Here is a 22,754-nt window from a genome sequence, read left to right as displayed (position 1 = left end):
CTTAAAGTTAATAGACTTTATTTCTCCATTTTATGTTGCTGGTATAACTGCAAACTTACTTCTATCTGTTCTCTTTATTCTATAAAAGAGGATGCTTTTCTTTCTTAGGTTAGGTCAAGGGTTATGAAACTTTTTTTGATTCAAATGATTTTCCTAAACACAGGTCTGATTATGTCCGTCTGCCTGTCTGTCTCTCTCTCACACTAACATACACACACACACACACACACACACACACACACACACACACACACACACACACACACGATGGTGGTTGGGGTAGTTTCTTATTGCCTCCGGGAGCAAAGGCAAATTCCTCTGTTAGGCATTCAAAGCTCTTCATAACCTAGCCACCTCCTTCCATTCTGATCTTCTCACACCTTAGTCCCTAACATACTCTTTGATCCAGTGACACTTGCCTGTTTCACTCCATCTCAGGGCTCCAGACAGTCTCTCTGGCTGTCCTTTAACCTCCTAACCACTGACCTCCCTGGCTTCCTTTAAATCTTGACTAAAATCCCACTTTATTGTTAGTTTTGGGGTTTTTTTTTTTGGTTTGTTTTGGGGGGGTTTGGGCAAGGCAAATGGGGTTAAGTGGCTTGCCCAAGGCAACACAGCTAGGTAATTATTAAGTGTCTGAGGTCGGATTTGAACTCAGGTACTTCTGACTCCAGGGCCGGTGCTCTATCCACTGTGCCACCTAGCTGCCCTAAAATCCCACTTTATTATGTCTTCCTCAACCCCTCTTAATTCCAGTGCTTTCTCTCTTTTAATTATTCTCTATTCTGTATATAGCCAGCTTTGTACATATTCATTTACATGTTGTCTCCTCCATTAGATTATAAGCCCTTTGAGGGCAGGGACTGTCTGATTCCCCTGCACTTAGCAAGTACAATTTCTGGCACATAGTAGGTGATTAATAAATGTTTATTGAATCATTGAATTGAAACTTATGGACCCTTTCCCAGAATAATTCTTTTAAATGTATAAAATAAAATACTTAAGATTTTAAAGAAAACAAATCATAATGAAACAGTTCTCAAAATTTATTTAAAAAATAGATTCATGGACACAAGATTCAGAATTTCATGATTGAAGCTATCCACAACCAAATAACATTGGAAGGTTGGCAATTACTACTCAATGGACTGTAATGGTGTTGGAAAGATTCAGCAGAGAAAATTAAATCATTTTAGAGTTATATCTTTTTGCTACTAAAGGTTGTCTTCTGAAAAAAGATTGAAGTAGATGAAAAGAAATTTGTATGAGACTGAAACATCAAAAAATCATTAGGAAGCTGAACTCATTCTTAGGCTTATATATTCCTGAGCATAGTTATGAGTTGAGGTGTTGGAGGATCTGGAGCAATTCAGTGAATTTCCAAAAAAATTTTAAAAATTATCTCCTTGATTACTCATAGTTAATAATGAATGCAATAATTGAACATTAAGCTGATGAACAGTCTCAGAATCATCTAGTCAAGGGATCTACAGAATTGTTCTAGGTCTCCACAAACTTTATGACATCTAATAATTTTTGCTGGTATTTTCAGTGATCTCTAACTGAAATTACAGGTATATGTCACATTCTTGCTGCTCATGTATTGCTTGCATTTTACTTTTATGATAAATTGAAGCAAAGATACTTAGGCAGCACTAATGAGGGGAATTGCTCAATGTAGGTAAGTAGGGAAGACCATGTATGGGGCTTCTCAGAATCCTTAACATATCAATACATTTGCATTGCATTAATAGGGCAGTTAGAGAACACAATTGGGTAGAACACTGGCTCTTCCTAAATCAGGAGGATCTGTGTTCAAATCAGCCACAGACACTTGACATTTACTAACTGTATAACCTTGGGCAAGTTAGTTAATCCTGAATTCCTTGCTTCCAGATCCATTTCCAATCATTTAATTGATATCTGGTCTCTGTACCCAGATGGTTTCAAAAGAGAAAGTGAGGCTGGTAACTTAGCAAAGTATCCCCTCACTCAAATCTAATTCACTTGTTTATCTCTGATGTCATGATCTTCTAAAAACAAAGGACGAATAGTATCATCCTCATCATCCATTGATGCATTTGCTACTTTTTGGAATTTGGACATCTAGAAAGGGGAAGAGAATAAATGGATCCAGGGGGTTGGTCCAAGTCACCAGCGAACAGTACTGTCCTGTTTCATTTATGACTCAGTAAGTGATCGCTTCCCATTTTAAAACTTTCTAGAGTTTCCTTTAAAACTTTATTCTTTTACTCTTACTAATTTTAATCTAGGAACTAATCCCTATGATCCTATCTTCTTCCTGCTTTTGTTTTTCTTTCCTTAATACAAAGATTCTTTTTGGTTGTTGTGTTTGCAAGGCAATGGGGTTAAGTGACTTGTCCAGTGTCATACAGCTAGGTAAATTTGAACTCAGGTCCTCCTGACTCCAAGGCCAGTGCTCTATCTACTGTGCCACCTAGCTGCCCCACTACAAAGGTTCTTAATCTTTTTTTGTGTCCTGGGCCTCTTTGGCAGTTTTTCAAAGTTTATGGTACCCCTTCTCAGAATAATATTTTTAATGCATAAAATAAAACACTTAAAATGACAAAGAAAATAGAAAATATAGAAAATAATTATCAAAATATTTTTTTAAAAACCAAGTTTATGGATCTCAGTTAAGAAATAGGGTTAAGGGGACAGCTAGGTGGCACAGTGGATAAAGTATCAGCCCTGGAGTCAGGAGTACCTGGGTTCAAATCCGGTCTCAGACACTTAATAATTACCTAGCTGTGTGGCCTTGGGCAAGCCACTTAACCCCATTTGCCTTGCAAAAAAACTAAAAAACAAAAAAAGGAAATAGGGTTAAGTAACTTAATAAGGGTCACACAGCTAATTATCTGAGACCAGATTTGAACTCAGGAAGATGAGTCTTCCTGCCTTCAAGACCAGTACTTTAACCACTATGGCACCTAGCTGCTCTATGTAGGTAGTAATGGCCTAACTTTGTACTTCTTAGGAATATCCCTCCAGTCATTTGGTTCTTTGGTATAGAGCTGTGCCATGCACCAGTAAAGGTTTGGTTGACTGAAAATCTCAGAGCTGAAGAGCTGTTGAAGAAATGCAGGTAAAGGAATTATTATACTCAGTTCCCTGCAGGTGCTTGTCACCTGAACTTCCTCTGCTTCCATCGTCACTATTTAATTCTTTGCTGAATAACTTATTCATTTCCTTTCCTTCTCTTTTATTCTTGTATACCACCATGCTAAGAAATAGTTTTGTGATTCAAACATACATATGTGCATGTAAATACATAATAGTTTATACACACATTGACCCCTTTTAACTGTCACTAAATATGTGAACACCAGACTGAGAATAGGAGTTCTATTCAATTCTCTGTCTTCATTATAATTTTGTTAGATGTAGAAGAAATCTTGATGACTGCATTGAGTTTAACTCTCCCATTTTACATATTGGGAAAATTATGACCCAAAGAGGGAAAATGACTTGATCTTTTTCCCTTATCTGGACCTCCATTTCCTCAACTGCTAGAAGAGGGGGTTGTGCCAGAAGAGGTTACTTTTTCTTTAAAGATCTAGATCTGAGAGTTCATTGGTATAAAGAGTTCCTAGCAAGGCTATGTCCTTACCAGGGCATTCTCAGGTATCCATCTGCTCTCCTATTTAAGAGTCAGAGAGCTACCTGCAACCCTGACAGGTAAAGAAACTTTGTCCACAATAATACACCCAGTATGGGAATGAAGCAGATTTTGAATCCAGGTCTTCTGGGAGTCTAAGGCAGGGTTGTTATACTCTATTCCATGCTGCCAACTATGTGCAAGATGCTAAGGGTTCCTTTCATTTCTAAATGACCTCTTTCTCTTTAACTTGTATAAGGAAAACCAGCAAATGCCCTCAGGATTTTTTAAAAATAATATAATTCTTAAGAAACCCAATCTGCAGGAATGGCGGATAAGGAAGGGAAGATGAAATAACTGTAGCCCTGGCTCACACAGACAAAGCCTTCTATGGGCCCCATGCAGGAAACTTGACTGTCTTTAACAAAGCACTGCCCCCTTCATCCCAGTAATTGCCTTGTTATTGTCATTGGTATCATTGTTCATCGCCTGGTCCCCAGAGGAGCAGTTCTGCCTTCACTAAACCAATATCTCCCACGACAGCCCCCTGCAGTTTTCCCTTTGCTATCCCGTGCTGAATAAATCCTCCATCTCTGTTTGCTGAATGATCATGAAGACATGATTAAGACTCCAGATTTATGGCTTCCTTGGCCCAGAGGAATCGCACAGCTCCTGCTGCTAGGGTCTGCCCGGCTGGCTGCTTGTGACAAGGGAAAGGGGAAATGAAGAGTCCAAAGACCAGAGGGAAGGCGATGCCAGAAACTGATGCAATGAACACGATAGCAAAACTACTACAAATGTTGGAGGGCCAGTTCAAAGTATCTATAACTCATCCTATTAGCGCAGAACCTAAGCTGGAAGCAGTGGACCCTTCTCCATTGGGTTACATTCAATGTGTGGGTTTTGCCTGACCTTTAATTGGCAGGCGCTTTGTGTTCCTGCTCACACATATGGTATCTAGAAGCCTCTCTTGCAACCCAATTTTTAAGAATTGCCTTAGAGTTTGCCTGATTTGTTCCTGATAGCTTCTTATTGTATCACATTTTAAGAAGTCAAGATACCCCCTCCCCAAAGATTTGGTAGTGCTTGTTCATTTACTAAAGTCAAGTACAGGCCTTTCTTGGGTTTTGTGCTCTGGTTGGCACTGAGAGAATGCCTAGGAAAAGGCACTTGGAAATTATTTCCTATTACCTAAAAGATCAAGATCAAATTACTGTGAAGGGAATGATTTCAGAAAAAGTCTGGGAGTATTTATGTGAACTGATGCAGAGTGAAGTGAGCAGAACCAGAACAACAATGTGTACAGCAGCAGCAATATTATAACAATTATCACTTATGAAAAACTCAGCAATTCTTATCAATACTATGTTCTACCACAGCTCAAAGTACTCATGATGAAAAACACTATCTACCTCCAGATAAAGAACTAATGAATTCAGAGTAAAGACTGAAACATTTTTTCCCTTTATTTTCTTACTTTTTTTTAGAACAAGGCTAATATGGAAATATGTTTTGCATGACTTTGAATGTATAACGGATATCATTTATTTTATCTTCTCAGTGGGTAAAGATGGGAGGGAGAGAATTTAAAACTGAAAATATAAAATAAATTTTTAAAAAAGATCAGATTACTTAGTTTGTCATCCTAGGCACCTTCACAATCTTGTCTTAGACTACCTAATTGGATAATTAAATATCTCTCACTAGAGTATATTGAATTTTGGACTTGGAGTCAAAAAGATAGGTTCAAATTTCACCTCAAATATATGCCAGCAGTGTGTCCCTGGGCAAGTTACTTAACCTCAAAGACTGGGAGAATAAAATGAGACAAAATGCTTTGTGGAGTTAGCTATTTTTTTATTATTATTACTTTGAGCCTCAGATTCTTATTTTCAGCCTTGAATGATCTCTTAGTAACTTTCAAACCCTAATTCCTATGAATTGATGATCTGTCTTGCTGCACAAGTCTGCTGGTACAAACTGCTAGTACAAGTCATACCACCTCTGTATTCTATACTCAATCTACACCCTTTGCTCATTTCTGCCTACTTGAAGATTTTCCCAGAGACACATACTTCAAGATACATCCTCAGGGGTGGCTAGGTGACACAGTGGATAGAGCACTGGTCTTGGAGTCAGGGGTACCTGAGTTCATATCTGCCTCAGACACTTAATAATTACCTAGCTGTGTGGCCTTGGGAAAGCCACTTAACTCCATCTGCCTTGCAAAAACCTAAAAAAAAAAAGATACATCCTCAGCTAAAGTTCCATCCCTTTCATGAAGCCTTCCCTGACTATCCCATCTCATTGTTCCCTTTAAGACTCAGCTTAGTGACATACTTACTTGATGTCTTCACTGACCTTTCTACCTGTTAGTAGTATTTCTGAATTACATTGTAGTTTATATTTTGTATCCACTTACCTGAGTACATACTGTTTTTTGTTAGTAGAGTAAGCATATTGAAGGCAAGGACTGATTTTTTTAAGTATTAATTTTTTTGTTGTTGTTTTTAGGGCATTTAATAAGTGTCTGTTGAATTGACTTGAACTCCTGTAGCCCCATTGGGAGAGTACAATGAGAAATACATTATAAATGACTGAAAATTCTATTCTACAAAGCATATAGGTATTTCTCCTCTGATGTCAATTTGCTTTTGTCACAGTTAAGACCTGGGTACAGTGTGGTTAGAACACTGGTCCTGGAGCTGGGAAGTACTGATTCAAATCCAGCCCTAAACACCACTTAGCTGTGTAACCCTGGGCAAATCATGTTGTTTCTGCTTCAGTTTTCCCATCTGTAGAATGAGTGTAATAATTTATGTTTGTGATAACTGAATGACATAATATTTATACAGCTCTTAAAAGCTTCCTTTGTCCCCAGTGAACAAAATTAGGGGCAGGGGTAGGAGGGATCATTGGTGATCTCCCAATGCAAGTAAGATACAATGAATGTTCAAACCTTCTTAGGATGTCCAAATCCCTTTCTCTGACTCTGTTCTTCTCATTCTCTATACAATGTCTGGTGTCAGTCGTCTCTACATGTATATGGCCTATTTCTCCAATTAGATTGTAAACCCCTTGAGGGCAGAGAAATAAGCATTCCTCTGCTCTGCCATCCCTCTGTAACACTTTGTGATTAGTGATGTTGCCTGTGGAATCCCAGGTGTGAATCCCCTCCAAGGTGCCTGCCCCCCCCCCAGCTTCCTCTTTTAGGAGGTTCTGACTGGAAGAGAAAAGATCTTTTCTTAAGGGGAGAAGTCTTTGGGGCTACTTCTGGTGCTATTAAGAAGGTGAAGTCAATAATCTAGGTGGCAGCAGCCTGTCTCCATTAAGTCAATCCAGGGTGGGGGGGGGGGGGGGCGTGCTGAAAGTGCTGTGGATCTGTCATAGTAAAGAGGAGGTAGAAGTCACATCAGATCTATACAGACAAGTGAGTCCAGGCCTAAGGATGAAAATGTATTTGCAACACTTAAATGGAAATCAAAAGTTACCTTCGAGGCCAGAGCTGAACAAGCCCTGGAAAATTCCTGCTTGCACGCAGAGTAACATTTCTGTCAGACTGAAGATGCAAAGTATTTTTCACCATATTTTCTGTCATCTGGGAAGATGGTTGTCTAAAGGGGCTCATTAAAGGCAAAGAGAAAAAACTCACTTGTCTTAGCTTGGAAGAGACCTGAGCTCAGGCCTAAATTAATGTCCAAGGATAAATTCTACCCCGTGGAAGCAAGGCATTTCCTAAATGTTTTGAGCTTTTCAATTCTATAGGTATGTGTGCATGTGTTTTTCAGGGAGGGGCATAAGTGGAGATGATGAAAGATGATACAATAGATAGACAGTTTACCTTATTTGGTGTAAAATATGCATGATTTATTTATTTACCCACTCATTCATTCACTTATTTATTTATTCATCTATCTATCCAGCTACATGCAAGGGTAGTTTTCAATAATCATTTTTTTTAAAAAGGTTTTGAGTTTCATATTTTTATCTTTCCCTCCCCCCCCAAGCAATCTAATATAGACTATACATCAAACATGCATTTTTGTGAAATTGTTTCTTAAATGTTGAAATTCATTCCCCCATTTTCTTTCATTATAAACTTGAAGAGATACTTCTCCCATTGACTCATATTGCAGAATGGAGAGGAACAAGGAAACAAGAATTTAGTAAGCACCAGCTATATTCTGACCTTACACATTTTGTCTTATTTGATGAGCACTTAACACAATGCACAATAGGCACTTAATAAATATTGGCTGATTGATTGATTCTCATGCAACCCTGGGAAATAGGTATTATTTATATTATTCCTATTTTATTGTTGAAGAAATTGAGGCAGAGATTAAGTGAATTGTTCAAGATCACACAGCTGTGTCTGACTGGATTTGATCTCGGGTCTCCTTGATGCCAGGCCCAGTTTCTAACATTGTACCACCCCACTGCCTCTACAGGAAAGAATAGAACAAACTTTAAAATATGAACATTTGAAGAGAGAAAAATTCAGTTCCCCATGCAAAAAAAAAAATGGGATTGTAACTTTGTCGAAAGGAAAAAAAAATGAAACAGTGACAACAGGTCTGAGTTGACAACACTGGAATGAATGAAAAGTTCTTTGGCTCCCACTACATCTCCACCTGGAGAGCATATAGCAGAAGAATACACAGGAATAGCTCTCTGACCTGTTTCCCAGTACTTTATGGAAGCTACTATGGCCTTTGAGAAATAAAAGAGTTTGCTCTGTGCTAAAAGGAGATGCAGAAATGTTGCAGAGGCAATAATTCAGAATACAAAAAGAAAAAAATTTGAACTATCCCAAAGTGGAATGTTCCTTGTCCTGGACTATCTGGCTTCTGAGGTCCATCAGCTGTTAGATTTCAGAACTGTGTCTTGGGCTATAATTGGAGGACCATGACCACAGGGATTCAAGGGATTCACAAGTCTACATCTACCTCACATGAAGAAAAACTGAAATAGAAACAATTGAACTTGTAAACTATTAAGTTGGGGGAAGGAGGGTTTGAGAATTTGTTTTCAAAGAATCCTTTACTTTATAAACCAATTTGGCACATGTTGCTTTAATTAGTTAGCTCTTTGGTCCCTTCCTCCCTTCCTTTTCTTTCTCTCTCAGTCTCTCTCAGTGTCTCTCTCTCTCTCTCTCTCTCTCTCTCTCTCTCTCTCTCTCTCTCTCTCTCTCTCTCTCTCTCTCTCTCTCTGTCTCTGTCTCTCTGTCTCTCTCTCTCCCTCCCTCCTTCCTTCTCTTTGTTTCTTCCTTCCTCTTTTCTCCTCTTCTTTCCTTCCTCCCTCCCTCCCTCCCTCCCTTCCTTCCTTCCTTCCTTCCTTCCTTCCTTCCTTCCTTCCTTCCTTCCTTCCTTCCTTCCTTCCTTCCTTCCTGTCTTCACTCTCTGGTATATTTAAAATGTCTAGTATTATGCTAGGAAAAGCACTAAATGTTGAGTCAGCAGTTAGCCCTCCTCTGCTACTTATTTATTGTAACCTTGGGCGAATCACTGCATATCTCTGGCCATAGTGGAAATATAACTTTAGGACAGGAAGAGATCTTGGAGTCCTGTCTAGTCCTTACAATTGGAAGAAACTGAGGTCAAGGGAAAAGAAATGACAAGCACATCCTCTCACAGATTCAAACAATCCTCTGACTCTAGGGCCTGGGCTTATTTTGGCAAAGGGTCATGTCATAATTTGCTTTTATGTAAAATGAGGCTGGATCAAGGGATAAATCAATGATCCTATAACTTGACTTACTACAAACAATGTTCTAGCAATGTGTGTTTTATGAAGTAAGACTCTTTTGCTGATTGGAATGATGGGATTTTACCCTTCTTATAGCGAAGTATGCATTCCATCTGAGACATGGGTTTGAGTTTTGAAGTTAAACAAGTTTTGAAGGGGGGTGTACTGAATGGAATGATGGGGAAGCACTTTCACTGTTACCAGTGGGACCTTAAAAACTACATAAAATGTGACTTCTGGTCATGTGTATTTTTAAGCAGTTTGTTAATTTCTAAGTCCTGTAAAACAAATTAAATTCTTTTCTTTCTTTTTTTTTAAGTTTTTGCAAAGCAATGGGGTTAAGTGGCTTGTCCAGGGTCACACAGGTAATTATTAAGTATCTGAGGCCAGATTTGAACTCAGGTACTCCTGACTCCAGGGCCAGTGCTCTATCCACTGAGCCACCTAGCCGCCCAACAAATTAAATTCTTGAATAAGATTTACAACATTGGGTTCTTAATCTTTTTTTGTTTGTTTCCTGGATCCCTTTGGCAATCTGGTGAAGCCTAGAATTCTCTCCTTAGAATAATGTTTTTAAATGCATAAAATAAAATAAAATATATAAGATTATAAAAAATTATATTAAAGCACAGACATCAAAATATTATTTTTAAAATGTTCAGGGATCCTGGGTCCCTTTTCTTCTAGTTTAAAGGTTAGGTTTTTGAAAATGTGGCTGGTGATTCTATTGCTTCTCTCTAAGGAGAGTGGTAAGCACCACTAGGTTTGGGGGATCCTTACCTTCCTATTTCCTAACCATATCACATCCTATCAACATAGCTGACCTGACAGCAGGGGAGCAGAACAGCTGATGTCTGGAGGTTAGAGGTCCCTTCTACCTCTGTGACCATGATTCAAATGAGACTGTAATGCTATGATGTTCCTGCCAAAGGTCCAAGAGTTGAAGACATTTTTTTCTTTAAGCACCAATGTGTTAAATTCTCTGGTGCAGTCACACTGTCTGTCAACCCACACAAATCACTCATACATTCCAGGATATACCGAGTTGTAAAATGTGCTGGCCTTTTCTTTGAATTCCAAGGCTCCCCTAAATCCCTAAAGTACTTTCTCCTTTCTTGCAAACTATTTTAAATACCCATAGCTAAAATGCTAGTCTTTACTGTTTAAATTACTGTGTGACTGAGATGAGAACCTCAACAGGAAAAAAAAAGATGCTACCTTGTTAAGAAGAGAGGTGAAAAGCTACTGCTTTCATGTGTTGTAATGAGGTCTGTGTAATAGGCCTTGTGTCAGGAGGGCTGGGAGGAAAGACAACAAGCCAGTAACAGTGGACTTGTGTGGAGAGCCAGGATCTGTTGGATGCATGGCAATATCTTTCCTGAGTGCCTTACAAAAGAAGATAAAAGCAAGATAAAAATATCTTCCATTCCCCCCCGCCTAATTTGTAGTTTTCTGGTGTTAGCAAGGCTTATAAGACACATGCTCCCAATTAGCTGCTCCTCTTAATCTAAATGCTTCATAAATTATCTCCTGCGCTTGTGGATTATCACTTCATAATGCGAGTTAGCATTTAAATAAATAGCTGCGGTGTAGAAAATTAGAGAGGTTTACTTCTGAGGCGCCAGCATAATGAAGGAAAATACCACAGCAGCTGAACAGGGGTTGGGGGAGGATATGAGGAGACATATAGGAACATCTATATTAGCCAGAAATTGTGCATTATTTGCAAATACTACTCACTTTTCATTGGCTTCCACATTATCCAGGCAGGCTATTCTTTTTTTCAAGGTTCATTAATTTGCTGAGTCTATAACATAGAAGCAGAAAGGAACCTTAGAAATCACCTAGTCTCAGCCCCTCATTTTGAGGCCCAGGGAGATTAGAATCCTGAAAGGTTAGAAGTTTAGAATTTTAGAATCATGGATTATAAAAGTTTAAGAGCTGGAAGTCACCTTTGAGATCATCTAGTTCAGCCTATACATTTAACAGATGACAAACTGAGGCCCAGAGAGGTAGAAGTCACTACTTAAGGTCAAAAGAGCAAGTTCAAAGGAAGAACTCAGTTACATCATTTGTCCTTGCAGTTTTTATAGCCTTCTAGAAGCCTAAGCAGTTCATTAGTCATTGTGTCCCGTAACCAATGTCCATGCTACCAAATTCCCATCAACTATTCCCAAAGCTATTTTCTCACTTCTGGACTATCTCACTTATAAAGTTTTCTCTACAACATTGTTGAAAATAAATAGTCCCTATGGGGCAGCTAGGTGGCACAGTGGATAGAGCACTGGCCTTGGAGTCAGGAATACCTGAGTTCAAATCCGGCCTCAGACACTTAATAATTACCTAGCCATGTGGTCTTGGGCAAGCCACTTAACCCCATCTAAATAAATAAATAAATAGTCCCAAGGCAGCTAGGTGGCACAGTAAAGGGCAGCTAGGTGGTGCAGTAGATAAAGTACTAGCCCTGGAGTCAGGAGGACCTTAGTTCAAATCTGACCTCAGACATCTAATAACTGCCTAGTTGGAAAGTCACTTAACCTCATTGTCTTAAATTTAAAAAATTAAATAAAAAAAAAAGAAAATAGGGCAGCTAGGTGGTGCAGTGGATAGAGCATTGGTCCTGGTGTCAGGAGTACCTGAGTGCAAATCCACCCTCAGACACAATTACCTAGCTGTGTGACCTTGGGCAAGCCACTTAACTCCATTTGCCTTGCAAAAAAAAAAATCTAAAAAAAAAGAAAAGAAATAGTCCCCAAAAATGCTGTGTTGAGAGATGCAATTAATGTAAATGTTTTGTTAGGTTTTTAAATTATGGAATTATATTTTGAGAGAACAGGATTTTACCTTAGTGGGCATGAGCATATTTAAAGTGAGTACTAGATTTGGATACCTAGATTTGAGTTCTACCACTTATTGTTTGGATAACTTTGGGAAAATTATTTCATTTCTATTATCATTAGTTTCTCCATTTATAAAATAGGAAGGGAGGAGGATTAGATTTAGATAAAATTGGATCACCTCTGTGGAACTCTCCAGCTCTCTAGCTATGATCCTATAAAATCCTGTAATAATTAACCATGTTATAATAATATTATATTTTAACTTTTATTTATTTAATATTTCTATTTCCTGATAAAGAAAGCAACAGTTAATATTTATATAGTACTTTAAAGTTTGCAGAATGTTTTCCATTTTAAGGATGCCTCCCCCACCAATGTGAATACACTTTGGTTGTTAATAACTGCTCTTATTTATTCATTTAAGTTTATATTTCTTTTCCGAAAAAGAAAAGCTATTACAGAGTTGTGGGCTGATTAAAGTTACGTACTTTTTTTGGGACACCTTCTATTTCATTTGATATTCACAACAATTTTGTGAGATAGGTTCCATCACACAGATAAAGAAACTGAGATTCAGAGGTTAAGTGATTTACTCACTGTCACCAGTTATTAAGTGTCTGAAGTAGGATGTGAATTTAGGTCTTTCTGATTTTGGGTGCATCATTCTATCCCACTGCAACACCTACCTGATGATTTCATAGCTATTTGCCTACCCTCTAAGAGTAGTTTATAAGTTTTGCAAAGAGGATGGGAAACAGTGATGATTTTGCTTATTTTTCTTACTGTATAAAGCTTTTTCCTATTACTTTAGAAGGCCAGGGTGAGACCTGGTGGGGAGGTCTGGTTGATCATTTAGTTTTTATTTGAAAGGCTGTTAACTGTAATATAATAACTAATGTTAAGTGAACTGTAATTGAATTTAAATGACTTTTCCACAAGAAGATGCAATTTTATTAAATAAATCAATGTGCATATTCATGGTATAGGCAGACATATATACATATATATATGTGTATATATATATATACACATATATATATGAATGCTCCAGTTCTCTTACCTATGCTGGGATTAATCAGTTTCAGGCACTTTCCAAATTCAACTAAATTAAATTTCATAAGAATCTATTAACTGTCTAAGAATTCCAGATGCTGTTCTAACCACTGGGAAACAAAGGCAAAAATAAAACATTCCCTGCCCTTAGTGAGCTTGTGTTCATTTGAAGTGGGAGATGAAAAGTGTTTGTATGCAAATATACAGCATATGAAAAATAGATATAATCATGGAAGGAGGTGCATTAACAAAAGGGGAGAAGCAGGAAAGACCTTTTGTGGAAAGGGGCATTTGAAATGGACCTTGAAGGGAGGTAGGAGGTCCAAGAAGAAGTGAAGAGGGAGGGCATGATGAACATGGAGGACAGCCTGTGCAAAGATCTGAAATATTAATGTAGAGGGAACATCAAGTAAATCAGTTTGATTATAAGATAAAGTGAGAAGGAAATAATACATTCTAGCCTGGGAAGACAGGTTGGAGCCATACTGTGAAGGACTTTTAATGTCAAACCTAAATAATCTAATGAAATGTCTGAAGATTCCTTCCCTTACTAGAGAAAATGGTCTGAAGTGAAGTCTCAGGATAGAGTTATGATATTTCCAGCAGAAAATATGATTGATACTTTACCCTGAATGGAAGGGATGAGATGGTCCTATTGTGATAAGGCAAGCTACTAACTTAAAAACCCAGATAGGAAGATAGGGATCACATAATATACAAGAACACAAGGGGTGGAAACAATTTATGAGTATTTCTTAGTTCTTATTTTCCTAGAAAAAGGAAGCGAATGTCATGAGAGCAAGTTCACATTGCATTTGGTCTGGAATTGTCTTGGAAACTGGAATTGTCTTCACACTCTTATTTTGAAGGTTTCAAAATTGCATGTTATATATAGTGTTTCCTCCTTTTAATGTTACTTCCATTCTACTGACAAAGGAAGAAGGTTTTGAATATAAATAACCCTGAATTAATGCTAACAGTCCTGGTATACCTTGAATTGGTTCTCCCATTTTGCCTTTATTAGGTCTACCACTTTCCTTTCAGGGTAGGAATTCTTAACCCAGGGTGGGGAGTGGGGATAGATAGATTGCAGAGGTCTATGAATTTGAACTGTTTTTTCAAATAGGTAAAACTTAATTTTCACTAACCTTAAACTGAAATTTAGTATTTTCCTGAATGATTTAAAGACATTCATCTGAGAAGGGTTACACCAAACTGCCAGAGTGGTTCCATGATACACAAATAAAGATTACATATCCCTGGGTATGGAAGCACACCCTTGTGGTCCTTGCTACTAGGGGAAAACTGAGAGTGTACAGAACTGAAGTCAACCATTTATTCATACTAAACTCAGCATAAATATAGTAAGCCTCTGGTAGAAGAGAGCCACCAGGATGCCTAAGGAGGAACAAACTGACTCAAGTCAGAAAAACAGAGTAGGTTAAAGCCTCCTTCCATACTCATCAGTATGGGCCCATGAGTGCCTGTTGCATCCCAGTCAGAGAAAAAATAAGAGGATCCAGTTTCCAAAGCCAAACAAATAAAAAACCCAACTCTTCTTTTCTTTTAGGTTTTTGCAAGGCAAACAGGGTTAAGTGGCTTGCCCAAGGCCACACAGCTAGGTAATTATTAAGTGTCTGAGACTGGATTTGAACCCAGGTACTCCTGACTTCAGGACCCGTGCTTTATCCACTATGCCACCTAGCTGCCCCCAACTCTTCTTTAAGAAATGCTTGATGAGAGTTGAGTTATGAAGTTGATTTGCCTGAAATATAGAGGTATGAAGGGAAATAGGGTGAAATAATGATAGTAAGACAGTAGGTAAACTGAGGGAGGAGCATCAAGAATGCCAAGAGAAGCTTTTCCCCTCAAATAGTGAAAGTGAAATTAGATCTGCCTGCTTCTGTCTTTCCAACTGATCTATTAATCATATTTCTTCAAATTTTATATCCCTGACCCTTGTAAAAGGATTGCAATGAAGGCGTTTTTTAAGCTGCATTTTAATAAGTCAATATGAAAGCTCAAAATTATTTAAAGCTTCTTAAAGAGGATTATATTTGATTTCTTATGGGAATTCTGGAGTGTAGTATAGTAAAGATATTCTGACCTTCTGAGGTGGTATCATATTAAAGCAACAGCATCCTTTTTATGACAAAAACTTTAACTGTTTTATTATTAAAATAGAAATTATTTGGTGCAAGTGGTATTTTGTTATCTGCAGGAGACATTAGCTGAGTCTCAAAGCTTCAGTAGAAAGGAATAACATTTTAGAGTCTCAAGTAAGATTTGTGAATTCTCTTTGCCAAGTATTCCCTGAACTCTTGACTTTTTTTTAATTTTAGGGAACATGGAAGATTCCCTAAACATGTGGAACAAGAACTCAATTTTTGAATCAGTGCATCTGGGGAAATTGAAAAATATTCCTAGGCAAGACCATCCATCCAGTTCCTCATTTTTCATTGCCAACACAAACCAGATTGCCCTAGTACTGATTTTGTACTTGTAGCCTTATGATATCATTCTGTTTCCAGGAAATTTGTTCTCAAAAGGAGTCCAGCTGCAAAAGGAAGCCCAGGCTGGCAAAGCATAATTTGAGGGGTAGAGCTGTGGGTTATGAGTACCCTTCTCTATTTCCTGTGGCCAGAACCTCTTGATTCTCTTCTCTGTTCGCATGTCTGGGAATCTTGATCATGTACAGTCAAGAGGGAAATTCAGTGGGAGCCAAATAGGGAGAAAGGCCTTTTCCCCATCTCCTCCAGATAAGAAGAGCAGGGTTAATTATTATAGAGGAAGAACAAAGAATTGTGTGGAATTAGGCCAGCAGCTGTCTCCAAGGGTTGGATCATCTTTGCAGCCCCTGGAGGTTTTGAGGACCTCAAATAGCACCTGGAGCCATAAGGAGCATACAGGCCATATTGGGGAAGGATGGGAAGGTGGGGAGATGATGGAAATATTGTGCTGTTATATGGTGATGATTTGGTACCAGGATATATTCAAGAATAGAAGTAAATTCTTCCTTCCATCTGTTCTGTCTCCCACATCTGTCATATAATCCAATGGATTACCTTTATTCTAACACAGACAATAATCCATATTCTGACTACTTACTGAAATGCAGAAGATGAGCCTTTCTTTCTTTAGTATTTTAAAAGGTGGGTTATTTCACTGATAGGGACACTTTCTCCTCAGAAGGAGATCCTAACCCTTCCACTCCTTAGTAGACCTTTTCATGTGAGTTTGTGGCCAAAATACCATCACTTTGTGGAAAAACTTTTCATGATGGGCCTTTATACATTTAGTTTGACATGGATTAGTCCTTGGACAGTAGACATGCAGAACACTCCAGGTTTCTCCTTGAAGCCTTTCCATCTTGGAAAGAGCTTCCAGAAACTGCTTTTTATTAGAACTACCTGGGAGAACCCCTCTATACTATGCTGAGCCAATGGGTATTTGCACCTGGTGATGGCAGTGCTAGGGGGTTTATATTTTAGATGGAGACTGTATTAAAAGACTTCTAAGGTGCCTTTCATCTCTGTAATTCTGTAATTCTTTGATTTTTCTGAATGTAATTTATATCTTTGCTACATGTCGAAATAATCTTGAAAAAAGACCAATTTTTTCACTGCTTCTTCTATTCTGATGCAAAATGATATATATCTTGATCATTTTTGTGAATCAAGTCAAGGTATGGGGGGTAGTGTAAGGAGGGAAGATCAACTTAGATGGGAAAGTGAAAATTTAGCTCATAGATTATGGTAAATGTTCAATTTGGGAATGGATTTTTTTTTTTTGCTGAATGAAGGAAAGGAGGAAGGGTCCAAGGTATGGGAGATATCAAGTCAGAACTAACATATGAGAATAACATTAAATAGTTTTTATTCTTTCTGATTATATGTAAAGATAATTTTCAAAATTCATTTTTATAAGATTTTAAGTTCTAAATTTTTCTCCCACCTTCCTAAGAAGGCAAATAATCTGACATAGTTTATACTTGTTTCTTTATGTTAAACATATTTCCACATTAGTCATGTTGTAAGAGAAGAAACAGAACATAAGGACCCCCCCCCAAAAAAAAACTCAAAATGAAAATAATATGCTTTGATCTACATTTAAACTCCATAGTTCTTTCTCTGGAGGTGGATAGCATTTTTCATCATGAATCTTTTGGAATTTTTTTAGTTTATTTTGTTTCTGAGAAGAGCTCAGTCTATCATAATTAATGATCACCTCAGTTCATGTAAGACTTAGCAGGTTTTTCTAATATCTGCCTGCTCCATCATTTCTAATGGCACAATAGTATTCTATTACATTCATATAACACAATTTGTTAAGCAGTTCCCCAACTGATGGGCATTGAAGGTCATATAACTGCTCACATTTGAAAGATGGTAAAGTATTTCATGTATTTTTCATTTTCTAAATTTTAAATTTTTATTGATGTCTTTTTGTTTTGTTTTTTTTTTTAGTTTTTTTTGCAAGGCAGATGGGGTTAAGTGGCTTGCCCAAGGCCACACAGCTAGGTAATTAAGTGTCTGAGGCCAGATTTGAACCCAGGTACTCCTGACTCCAAGGCCGGTGCTTTATACACTATGCCACCTAGCCGCCCCGTTGATGTCTTTTTATATCATTTTTATTTTCAAATATATTCTCCCCCACCTATTGAGAAGGCAAGCAATATGATACTCATTATAGATGTGAAGTCATATAAAATATTTTCATACTCGAACTATCTTTAAAGGCAATAGTGAAATAAGAGAGAATGCAAAGACTTCACAGAAGAAATTGACCACAGAGCTGACTTGAACTTAACCAATGACCAGTATCAGCTAAATGTGCTTTTTTTATTCAGAGGATCCAGGAAAGAAAGACCTAGCAATTCCTCTGACCACAATGAAAACAACAAAGTATATGGTTTCATCATGATGGTTTGGAATTGGGAGGTGAAACAAATTAGGATGTATATTTAAGTTCATGTTCTGTTAACTACCAGTGTAATCTTGGGCCAATTGTTTCCCCTTCCTTGGTATATTTAAAACTCAAGGCATTGGAACCAGCTGAAGAAGAACTTTCTAACATGGTTTGAGTTGGGATGTATCAAATCTACCCCCCAAAGGCCATATCAAGTGCCTTTAGTCATGGTTAACCCCATGGAGATGTCATGAAGTAGGACTTGTTTTAAATGGGCTGGCCGATTGATGCATAAGCCATGTTCAGCCTCATGGAACTTACTTAGGGGACAGACTTAGAATACAGATAGGAATATCTTTTTAAAGTAAAACTTCAGACTTATTGCCTTGCTCTAATACTTCAGGGACTTCTGACTTAATAATAACAACTCACTAGAGAACTGGAACCCAAAGTCCAATTGTTAGGCAATGATTAAACCTTGGTCTTTCCTGTCTTCAAATGAAGTGTTCTTTCCATGATGGCTCAATTGTCCTTCAATAGTATCCATCTTCCTACCACTGGTACTGATCACAGCTCCCCCACATCTTAAAACAAAGGTCTCCATAAGCCACTGTGGTAAAAACAAAGCACATTACTGGTTGGTTAAACCTTTGGTAACAAGCATCTGTCTCCTCATTAAACTGGGCTGGTCCTCAGAAAACAACTAGACTCATTCTCAAACCCTCTTCAGGTCAGGATGGCCTGCTAGGCTTCACTGGGATAGCTTTTGAAATCTCAGGGTTGCCTCTGTTTTCTGAGAAGGTATTAGAGCAGCCCTCTGCTAACATCATTCTGAACTAGCTTCTCAAGGATTCCCTTTATCCTCTGGTCATTATGACCCAGTCTCCTCTGACCAGGTTATATTGCATGGACTGTCTTACAAATGTTACATTTAGAAAAGTAAAATTTGTCCCTGAATAAGCAAAAGAACTTTGACAGAATTGTGGAGGCTGGGTGCTCTGTTCTGAAAGGATATGAAAAAAATAAAGCAAGGATAATGTACAGATCCCTGCAACGTGGGGCATGAAGCTGGTTTGAGGTGAAAACGAAAAGGCTAAGGATCTAATGAAGAAGAAAGTGGGGAGCATAAAGACTTTCCTCGCTGGCTAGCCCTTTAAAACCAAAATGATAGAGTTCATTTGCATTTAGATCTCTTTGGCTCCCTCTTTTCATCTAAAGACAAATCCTCACAAAAGGCTGCTTAATTAGACCAAATTAGATTTCCGCCTAGTGGCTTGTCATTCATTACAAAATGCTGTTCTTTTTCTATTTTGGTAATTATAAGCTGGTCTATACCAGTTTGCAAGCATTCACTTCAGCCCCCAAGTATGACTAGCATTCATGATTTTGTGCAGAGAAGAGGAAAATTATTCAGTTGCACCAAATCTGTCTATTTTACAAGTTGGATCAAAATCATCAGTGGAGTCTTTTACAATAATGGGTATTCCCTTTCTTAATTCTTTAATGATTAATTGTAGTAGCACAGAGGTAGGTAATTTTCAAGACTAAAAGCTAAGTACAAACAGATTTCATATGTAGCAATTATGCCATATATTTGAAATCTTTACCTAAGTTATGCATCTCCATTCCATCTAAGAAATCTCCCATTAAATCATTTATAAGACATCTCCCCCTTTTTTCCTGATAATATCTCTCAGCCATTTTTTGCCCTAGGAAATAAGCATACACGATTATTCCTTTCATGCACCAGCCTCTTTCTGTTGAATAAAAGAACTGGACCACCTCCCACTCAGAATTGAGGAGACTAAGGTAGAGGGGAACCAGGGGGGGTTGCTGCTGAAGGGATTCATTTGGAGTCAGACACGCTGCATTGAGTCTCAGCTTTGCTGCATACTACCTGTGTGACCAACAAACCTCTCCAGGTTGCAGTTTCCTCATCTTTAAAATGAGGGGATGGGACCAGATGGTCTCCAAGGTTTCTTCTAGAACTAAATCTATAACTCTATAAGCCTGTGCCCTTCATCATGTAACATCTGTTCATCTGCTCTAGCTGTTCCCCCACAGCTAGAGCCCTAGTTTTAGAAGATTGGTGTGGTCAATTGATATCAGGGTTCCAGCATTTTGCTAATGAAGCAAAGATTTCATTGTTCTAGTATTCCATTATGGGGAATGTCACTTAACTGGCCTAGTTTACTGGGCCACCTTTACTCCTAAACCTGGGCAGTTGTCTGATAACTATCTTATCACAAGGGAGATTAGAAAATAGAACATGAATGATCAATAGTCATGAATCTGTGCTCATTAGTAGAAAACCAACTCAAATCATATTTCCTACTGTAAGCATAGGGGAAAGGACTTTTTAAAGTCACAGATTTAGAGGAAGGAACCTTGTAAGTCATCAAAGAAGCATTATGGTTCTCACTAGTCATGTTATGGGCAAGCTATTTTAAGGGTGGCATTTTTCTGATGGTGATAGTAATAACATCTACTCTCATATTTCTTTTATAAAATAAATTTTATTGGTAACTTTTAAGTTTTTTTAAATACTGTCAAAATTTCCCCAATATACTTTCTCCCTCTCTCACAGAGTCATCCATATAACATAATATTTTTAAGGAAAAAAAACAAGAAAAAGAAGAGGAAAAACTTGATCAAGATTGATCAATAACATCAAAAAAATGGCACATTGCAAACCTCCCACTTCAATAAAGGGAAGAGGTGGGAGTGTCTTCTTATATTTCTTTTTTGGAGTCATTCTTGTTCTTTGAAATTTGCACATTGATTTTTGATTGTTTTGTGGTTTTGCTTGCTGTAGTTATTTGTGTATTGTTTGCTCTGTTTACTGCTTCAGTTCATGCAAATCTTTCCATGTTTCTCTGAATTAATCATATTTATCATTTCTTATCACACAATAATATTCCATGACTAGCATGTACCATAATTTGTTTAACCATTCTCCAATTGATGGGAATTGATTTTATTTCTCTTTTTCTATTATAAAAAATATTCCCCAGTAATAGCAATATTGTATGATAATCAACTATGAGTGATCTAGCTATTCTCAGCAATATGATTTTCCAAGATAATTCCAAAGGACTCATGATAAAACAAATGTTACCCACATCCAGAGAAAAAATTGATGGAGTCTGAATGCAGGTCAATGCATTACCATTTTTCACTTTATGTTTTTCCTGGGTTTTTTTCTCTGGTCTGTTTCTTCTTTCATAATGACTAATATGGAAATATATTTTACATGATTGCACATATATATAATGTATATCAAATTGCTTATTATCTTAAGAAGAGGGAAGGAGGTCATAGATGGAGAAAATTTGGAACTCAAAATTTTTTTAAAAATCAATGTTAAAAATTGTCTTATATATAATTGGGAAAGAATTTTTAAAAACTATATATAAAAAGTGTTCCTATAAATATTTTTTGCATATTGGCATTTTCTTCTATCAGTGACTTCCTTGGGTCCCAGAGAATGGAATAGCTGGGTGAAACACTGTGGACTTTTTAGTCACTTTATTTGCATAATTCTAAATTGCTTTCTAAAATGATTGAACTGATTCACAGCTCCACCAACAATGTACTAGTGCACTTACTTTCCCACAATCATTCTAACATTGCCTTTTTTTCACCTTTTGTCATCTTTGCCAATTTTTCCAGATGTCAGGTTCTCACTTTTCAATTCAAGAAATATTTAGTATGTACCTTTGTACTAGACCAGTATTACACTAGCTACTAGGGATTTAAAGACAACAAGGAAATCATATCTGCTCTCAAGGGGTTTATGGGCCTATTGAGAATGGGGGAGGATCTTATATTAAGAGAACTGAATATATAAATATTACATATGCAAAGTTCTGGGAGGGAGGGCTCTAACAACTAGAGGGGAATATGGGAATGAAAATAAGCTTTTAGGACATGGTGGCATTTGAACTGAACTTTGTAGGAAGCTAAGGATTCTGTGAATTAGATGGAAGGATAAATAACAATTTTTTAAAATTTGTTTTTGTGAGGCAATGATGTTAAGTGACTTATCCAAAGTCACACGGCTAGTTAGTGTCAAATTATGAGATCATATTTGAACTTAAGTCCTCCTGATTCCTGGACAGTGTTCTAACTACTGTGCCAACTAGCTGCCCCCATTTTAAAAAATAACAATAGGAAAGAGAATGGTCCAAGCAAGGGAGTGGGACAGTATAATGGTGTGTATAACGGTATAGAGATGAAATATTGTATATGGGGAAGAGCAAGTTAGAACGTAGAGTATTTGAAGGAAAGTAGTATGACATAAACCTAGGAAATTAGGCTAAAACCAGATTATGAAAAGTTTTAAAAGCCAAATAGAAGAGTTTTTATTTAATTAATAGTATTTTAAGTATTTTATTCCATAGGTAAGAAGATGACTCAAAATTCTTCACCTAGGGTATGATATGATCAGAACTATGCTTTAGGGATAGCAATTTGTCACCTTTGTGGAAGAATGGAGAAGGGATAATAATAATAATAACATTTGTCCTTTCTCAAAGAAGACCATGACATCAGGGAAGTGATGCCATGACAAGCAAGTGAATTGG

The 22,754-nt window shown here is 37.5% G+C and overlaps 1 protein-coding gene across 1 annotated transcript in view; it reads left to right on the top strand.

Annotated features, from left to right (window-relative positions):
• The window catches only part of CFAP77 (cilia and flagella associated protein 77), a 193,971-nt gene that overhangs the window by 58,719 nt on the left and 112,498 nt on the right, over nucleotides 1-22,754 (top strand). The gene's annotated exons all lie outside the window — the stretch shown is intronic.

Source organism: Macrotis lagotis, chromosome 1 (assembly GCF_037893015.1).
Source record: "Macrotis lagotis isolate mMagLag1 chromosome 1, bilby.v1.9.chrom.fasta, whole genome shotgun sequence".
NCBI lineage: Eukaryota > Metazoa > Chordata > Mammalia > Peramelemorphia > Peramelidae > Macrotis > Macrotis lagotis.
Note: the sequence above shows the minus strand (reverse complement) of the source record. Positions and strands in the feature narration are given on the sequence as shown.